This window comes from Colobus angolensis, unplaced genomic scaffold, assembly GCF_000951035.1.
Source record: "Colobus angolensis palliatus isolate OR3802 unplaced genomic scaffold, Cang.pa_1.0 Scaffold11, whole genome shotgun sequence".
NCBI classification, from domain to species: Eukaryota; Metazoa; Chordata; class Mammalia; order Primates; family Cercopithecidae; genus Colobus; species Colobus angolensis.
In genome coordinates, this window is record NW_012112030.1 from 19,017,956 (window position 1) to 19,025,513 (window position 7,558).

General features: G+C 39.6%; 1 pseudogene across 1 annotated transcript in view; it reads right to left on the reverse strand.

Moving 5' to 3' along the window:
• Window positions 1–7,558, reverse strand: part of LOC105521526 — a 17,666-nt pseudogene that overhangs the window by 9,182 nt on the left and 926 nt on the right. The window contains exon 2 of the transcript XR_001003284.1: window positions 5,583–5,635. The product of XR_001003284.1 is annotated as a peptidyl-prolyl cis-trans isomerase D pseudogene (transcript). The remainder of the gene's footprint in view (window positions 1–5,582; window positions 5,636–7,558) is intronic.

Sequence of the window (7,558 nt, forward strand, 5' to 3'; positions counted from 1 at the left end):
ATGAGCATTTACAAAATATTTAAGTATAGTTATGTATATATGTGCGCATATATATATATATAAATATAAATATCTCCTACCCCCTGCTGTTTGATCCCATCCAAGGTTGGAAGCAGTGTTAGAGGTGGGGAAAGGTCTCACTGGAGGGTGGTGGTATAATCTGGCCGTGGTGAAGGCATATGAGTTCACCCACTCTCTTTAACTCTCTAGACTTATTCTGGTGCTGGATCTCTCTCCTAGAGCACTCCTCTTTGATGGTGGCTTATGATTTTTTCCCCTCTGCTTGCTAGTTTCCCAGGAACCACTTTAGGCTGGAGCCACTCGTCTCATTCAGAGAGACTTCTAGGATGAGTATCTTTCAGGACAGCACAGTCTGATCTTCTTCCATAGAGTATGCATCCAGTCCATGGGAGATGAACCTCCTTGCCTTACCTTAGGTGGAGAAGCAGCCATCTCTTCATGAAACTCTCCCTTTCTTGAATCAGCCATGAGGAGGGACATCTTCAGTCACAGCCTCATGTCTTCAGAATAGGATAAGTTAAAGCCACTCCCCAAGTTCTTCATATTCTATTCATCACATCTTACTAAGCTTGAGGTGAAGGGATGTAACCTCTCCTCTCTCCCATGATGGGAGAGTGGGGTAGGGTGGACTGAATAACTGAACATTGAACAATTCTCCAAGGAATTTCTTACTCTCAAGTATTTTACCTCCCCCAGTGATTTTTTTTTCACATTCCTCTGTCTAATTTGAAGACAGGTAGTGGGCAAGTTTTTGCAGAAATAATTTCACAATCCCTTAGTATGTCCTATGTACGTGGTCTAGCACTTTGGTTTAGAATGTAGGACTATCTGGGTCCTAGTGTTATATTCTCAATTGTACCACACACCTCTTATATACAACTTCAGATCCTCTTAGCCTCGCACGGGTTCCAAGGGACTTCATGCAGGAGCAGGCTCCCATTGCCTAAGCTCAGACTCACACCAAGTGCTGGTCCTTCCTTATTGACATGGAGCTGTGAGAAACCATGTGTTGAGCTCATCAATACTCATGCACATACCACCCAGAAGTACAGGGGATTTCTTGCCCCATGTGACAACATTTTGACCAGTGGGAGATGGGAACTGGTGGATACATTTCTTCCCTATTCTTCATCTTTCCCTTGAGGACAGACTATCCCAAGATGCAGCTTGTACACCTTCTTAGATGATCCTCAAAGATGAAGCAAGCAGTTGGATTTAGCAGGGGTCATCATGCATCCTTGCTTTCTCCTTCCCTGCTTCACTGCCCTAGTTCCTCACTCCAGCTCCCTAATAAAGAGATATTCGCATAAGTCCTCAGCTTGCTGTTCTGCTTTCTGAGAACACAGGCTGTTACAGTGGTCTTTGAAGCCTCTGCTGAAATCTTCAGAAGCAAAAGAGTTGCATTTAATATCCTAGTACACATGCTTCCTGGGGTTGGTGAAGTTATAGCTGGTTTCTTAAAGAAGAATAAACCCTATACTGATTTTGGGGAAGGTGTGAGTAAACACATAGGGGCTTAGGATGATTAAACTCTTCCTTGGTCTTGACCAAGGTGATGGGAAATCTAAAGAGAGATGAGGTTTGAGAAATTGAAGGAGGGTTCTCCTGGAAAGATGAGTAATCAACTTGCTGAAATGGTATTTTGATGTGTATTTTTGGTCATTAACCAGATCGCGTTTCCTCTGTGTATGCTGTGATCCCACAAAATAGCAGAACTTGAGAATGAGAACTCGCCATTCAGGTTCAGCCCCAGTTTAGAGCCTCAGGGTGGGAGTCATCGGGATCATGCTGTTAATGGTGCACTGGGACACATCCTCACACAAAGCTCGAGCTCCTTTCACAATCTGATAAAATTTCTACAGCTGGGCGCAGTGACTCACGCCTGCAATTCCAGCACTTTGGGAGGCCAAGGTGGGCAGATCACAAGGTCAGGAGATCGAGACCATCCTGGCTAACACGGTGAAACCCCGTCTCTACTAAAAAATACAAAAAACTAGCCGGGCGAGGTGGTGAGTGCCTGTAGTCCCAGCTACTCCGGAGGCTGAGGCAGGAGAATGGCGTGAACCCGGGAGGCGGAGCTTGCAGTGAGCTGAGATCGCGCCACTGCACTCCAGCCTGGGTGACAGAGGGAGACTCCGTCTCAAAAAAAAAAAAAACTCCAAAAAACCAAAAAACAAAAGGACCTTACTTTTCTGGAGCTTATGACATAGAGAGGGAGATGGAAAATAAGCAATTAAATAAATGAACAAGATGATTTCAGATTATGATAAATGTTGAGCAGACAAGAGAACATAATGAGATAAGAGAGACTCAGATGGGGAAAAGACCATTTCAGACTGGGTTGTCAGGAAAGGCCTCTTGGAGGAAGCAGACTGGAGAGAAGAGCTAAACGATATAAGGAAATTGAACAGGGGTGAACATCTGAAGACGTAGAGCTACTGGGAGAGAGGACAGCTGGTGCACAATCCAGAAATCAGGTATCAGCTAGGCATGTTTGAAAGCAGGAAAGGCCACCTCTAGTTGAGCGAGAGGGAGAGTAAGTCAAGATAACGTCTTGGAATTTCGCTAGGACCAGGGTCTTGGATGCCAAGGTTAGTCCTGGGTTTTCATTCTGACTACAATAGGAAGGCAGTAAAGAGTTAAGCAGAGAAGAGATGTTATCTGTTTTACATCTGAAAGATCTCAAAGAAATGAAGGGAGACAGAAGGGAAGTAGGGATTAATCATGGAGGCCAATTCAGTAGTCCATGTGGTGTAAGACTGTGGCATTCTTTGAGTTGAGGAAGTGGACAGACGAAGATGTGCTTTGGAATTAAACTAACAGACTGTATCTGTGTAACACAGAGAGAAAAATCAAGGATAAGCTTTAGTTTATTCCTTGACCACCTTGATGAATGAGGATTCTTTTTGCTGAGATGGAGCAGATTGGGATATGAAAAGTTCGTTATCAGCTATGTTAACTTTGAGATACATATTACCAATCTAAGTGGAAATATCAGATAGTTGGATATAAACATCTTTAATTCAGCAGAAAAATGTAATATTGAGTGTCATCTGAACATAGATATGTTTAAAACCACAGATCTGAGTGAGAACACATAGAAAGAATATGTAGGTATAGAAAAAAAAAAAGACAAAGTATCAAGCCACAGGGAATCCTGGCATTTAGAAGTTGAGCAGTAGTCAGCAAAGGAAAATGAAATGAAACAGCCAGTGAGGTGGAAAAAAAACTAGAGTGGAGTGTCATAGTATCTTAGGAAAGAGCGTGCCTCAAGGGGGAGGAAGTTGAATGCTGCTGATAGTCCAAGTAAGGTTAGGACATATAATTGATTTGGCAAGATTGACCTCATTGGTGACTAGAACAGGCGAACTGTCATTGCCGCTGTGAGGATAGAAGTCTATATGAAGTTGTTTTTCTCACTTCTAAAATATTTCTGCTTAAAGAACCAGGATTGATCAAGTAAATGTCATGAGCACATTCTTCCCTAAAAAAAGAGGGAAAATTCTTAATACAAAATTATCCGTTTTATTTGTCATCCAAAGCAGTGTTCATTCATGCCAAAGATGTTATATCATCGTTATGCAGATTGTGGCTTTCTTTACTTTAACATTTTAGTCATGTCTTTTTTTGGAGCTAATGTATTTTATTATATGTCTTAGATTTATGCACTGCATATATGCTTTTAAAGCTTCATTTAACAGTTCAATACAAAATTAAAAAAATATATATGCAGTGGTTTTCAGGCACAGAATTTAGGAAGAGATTGGAGCAAGTTTTTTTCCTTAGCATATAGTGAATATGAAAAAGCATGATAGTGAAATGTTTCCTTCTGACCTACACCCTTTTTGGATTGAATTTTATTTCAGTGAACAGTTTCAGTAGGTATAATATTGCTGATTGGAAATAATGAGATTTTAAATAAGTTTATAACCTATATTTTCTTGAAGTCTTTAGTACCTAAATGATTACTTTTCTCCTAATAAAGTTCTAAGACCATCCAATGAAAATAATATTGCCTATAAAATACCTGAAGCTTCTGCCTGGGAACACTGCCCACGGTTATTCAGTGTCTTCAGGGTGCACAGGATAAGGCAATGGATTTCTTGTCAGTGTCTGTGGAAGGTGCATCTCCACCGGGCTGTCTGTTGTTGGCCCAGACATACTCTATGACTGTTCTATATTTGCTGTAGCCGAATTGCTTGTACATGTTGATTGCGATTTGGTTAGATACCAGAGAGATTGACCAAAATATCTGCTCTGTTGTTGAAGCAGGAAAGGTCATTGCAAGTGAAACCTGGAGGATGGTCATCACTCTGCCACCACTGAAGCCAGCATCCCAGGACCGGTAACTAGCTTCCTGCCAGAAGTCTATCCTGTCTTGCTGACAGGGTCATCTTGATGGGTTACAGATGATGTCTTGGAACCTTAACAGTTGGAAATGGGGAATCCCCTGCTCTTATGAGCAATTCGGGATTGAAATTTCAAGATGAGTTATTGCTGCAGATGGCAAAGCTTATCCATTTTATGCTGATTCTTATTTGCTAAATTTCAATAGTGACATTTGCTAAATTTTTCCCAAATTCTGATGAGCTCTCTGTAGCATATTACCTAATTACAATGAAATTAAGAATTACTGACTTTGGCACACCCTATTTCAAACAGAAAAAGACACTAAATATTTTGTAAAGCTTGCTTAGTCTCACCTCTATCCCTGTCAGCTTTCTTTCATGCAGTCTTTATATATGACATAACTCTCGTAAGTGACCTCTCTCTCTGTGGCCCACATGCTCCTCAGAGCTGTGCCAGTGAGCTGTGTGTTCCTTCTCTGCCAAGTTTTCTGTCCCTTCCTGTGGTCCCGACATACTTCCTTTCTCCAGGGTATTTTTTTAAAGATAAAGAGGAAACAAGAATACTAAGTATTATGAGTAAGTCTTTGGCCTTTAATGAAGATAACTTCAGGTTAAATTCTTCAGAAATAATGGCTATCTTTTTTACAAAGGAACTTCAAAGAGCATTCACTCTTTTAATTGACCCATTTTTGTGTTTCTACCTACTCCATGTATTAAATTTGAGATATGAGCAATTATCAGAAATGCATATTTAAATTTTTCTCATGTACTAAAATTTCAACTTCTGCCAGTTTCTCTTAAAAGACAGCTAACAGAGCAAGGACATTTATAGGTTTAGAAACTAAAGAAAATCATCTTTAGAAAAGCGGTGTTACAATAGTCAGATTATTTAGGTCTTGGTTCAATGATATTTTTAGGTAATGCGTACAAGGTTTCCCTCAAAGTCACACATATTTTAATATTTTAAAAATTAGCTTAGGAGACGATATAAATATTTAAATCAAGTAACATACATTTATGCTTAGAACATAAATTTCGACAGCATTCTATATGCTATACTCAATAATAGCGGTTTGGATTAAGGTTGTTATACAGAAATGTATTAGCAAAATATAAATGAGTAACAAGTATACAAAACAAGGTATCCAGTTCAAGTATTTTAAATATTTATTTTAAATGGAAGAGACAAGAGGCATATGCCATATAAATTACCCTATGTTGAAAGCTCCTAAGGACAGTTTCCTTCTGATTGCTTCATACATTTCCTAACATAGAAGTACATGTAAATAAAGTCTACACATTTCTAAGCATAGTGATGCTGTGTGAGGAATAGACTGGGTCAACCTGAAATAAATAAATAAATAAATAAATAAATAAGCAAGCCAGAGCATCCTGCAAAGTCTTGCTCTGAGTGATTTTCTTCTGTCCTGTATTTACCTTCCCTCAATATCCAATTTACAATGCCTCACTTATTGTGGAGGTCTCGTGCATGTATCCTGAATTTATTGAATAATGTGTTTAAGGAAGCCTTTTACAGTATTCTACAGGTGACAGGGTATCTTTTATGTTTAGCTAAATTGGAGAACCATTTAATTTTTGCATATGTTTTTATACAATTTGGTCACATAGAGAAGTGGCAATTTCTTGCTCAATATTCGAAAAGGCCAAACATGAGGAACTCAGAAACTTGGAACCTGAGGCTGTGCCCTTTGCTGTGGCTGTTGATATTTGTGTTGCTGTTTCCTCATTGATTACATGAGAATAAGAAGTCTTTCCACATACCTGCTTCACAAATGGTTTAACTATGGTAAGCACACATACTATAAAATAAATGAAATCCCCAGTAGAGCTTGGAGGGACAGGGCCAAGAGGGTTGGTTTTGGTCGTATACCTGACCTCAAGCTCTCCTTCATGCCTGGAAGATTTTTCTCAACATTAGGCTACGTTTCTCCTATGGGTTGGTAAGATCTGGACCACCGTGTCAAGAAACTTTTCATTTTACTGGGTCCCAGGGTAGACCTCTGATACACAGTGGAACACATAAATCATTCCTGTTTTTACCAAGTTCCATGCTCTAGAATTGACAGTCACTAAGAAACCAGTAGGACCTAGTGGTTGCGATCTCAGGCTCTGGACTCAGACTTATATCTCTGTTATTTCTCTGGATGTTTGATATTTGACAAATCTCCACACCTCTTTGAGTCTCATCATTGAAATGGGGTGAAATTATTAATAATATCCACTAGAAAGGCTTGCTCTCAAAATTAAATGAGATAGTACGTGTACAGCATTTAGTGTGATTCCTAGAATATGAGCATTTCTCAATAAACGTTAGCTGTTAGCTGTATTGGATGTTTACTTCATAATATAAAATATGCTCTTTAGCCATTTCAGCCACCATTCTTAAGTAGAAAAATAATCAATGAGTTTCTTTCTTTGATCCTATGCAATTCTCAGAAACTATTAACAAAGTGTGACATGAAGAATCTCTGAACTTTGACACTGGGGGCAGGTAGGTGATGAGAAAATAGATAAATGAAAGAAAATAAATGGTGAGACACTCACATCAGCAAGTGCCCCACCACAGTACTAAGGAGAACATGACATTATGGTTTGGGTAGATGCTATGGGAAGTGAGGTCCAAGAGCCTATAATAAGTGTGCAATCTAGTTTAAAGATGAAATGGAGGTGAAATGCAGAGCAACAAAGCAGATTCAGAGTAAAAGAAGAGGAATAGAGTAAGAAAGCACATAGCCCAGGATAGAACGACCAAACGGGTTGCATGAGATTTAAACATGTTACTGAAGAAGCTTGACTGTGTAGAGAGCAAGTGTAGGAAAAAAGTGTGTGTGTGTGTGTGTGTGTGTGTGTGTGTGTGAGATTCTCTGCTCTTTCAGATTCCATGTTCTGAACTTGTTATTTTTCCCATTGTTTGTCGAAATCTTGGGCAGCTCCATAGATTTTTTCTAGTCCCTTGTAGTCATGAGGACTTGTTTCAGTAATTAAGAATTTCCATCAAGAAAAGGCTTTTATCTTTTATCCAACTGAAAGCTTCTTCCCTGACAGACTACAGTGGGAGGCAAAGTTCCTCCCTCCCTGTCTCCCTCCTTCCCTCTCTCCCTCCCTCTCTCTCTCCTTCCCTCCCTCTTTTTCATTTTTCTTTCTCTCTTTTCTTTTCTTCTTTCTTT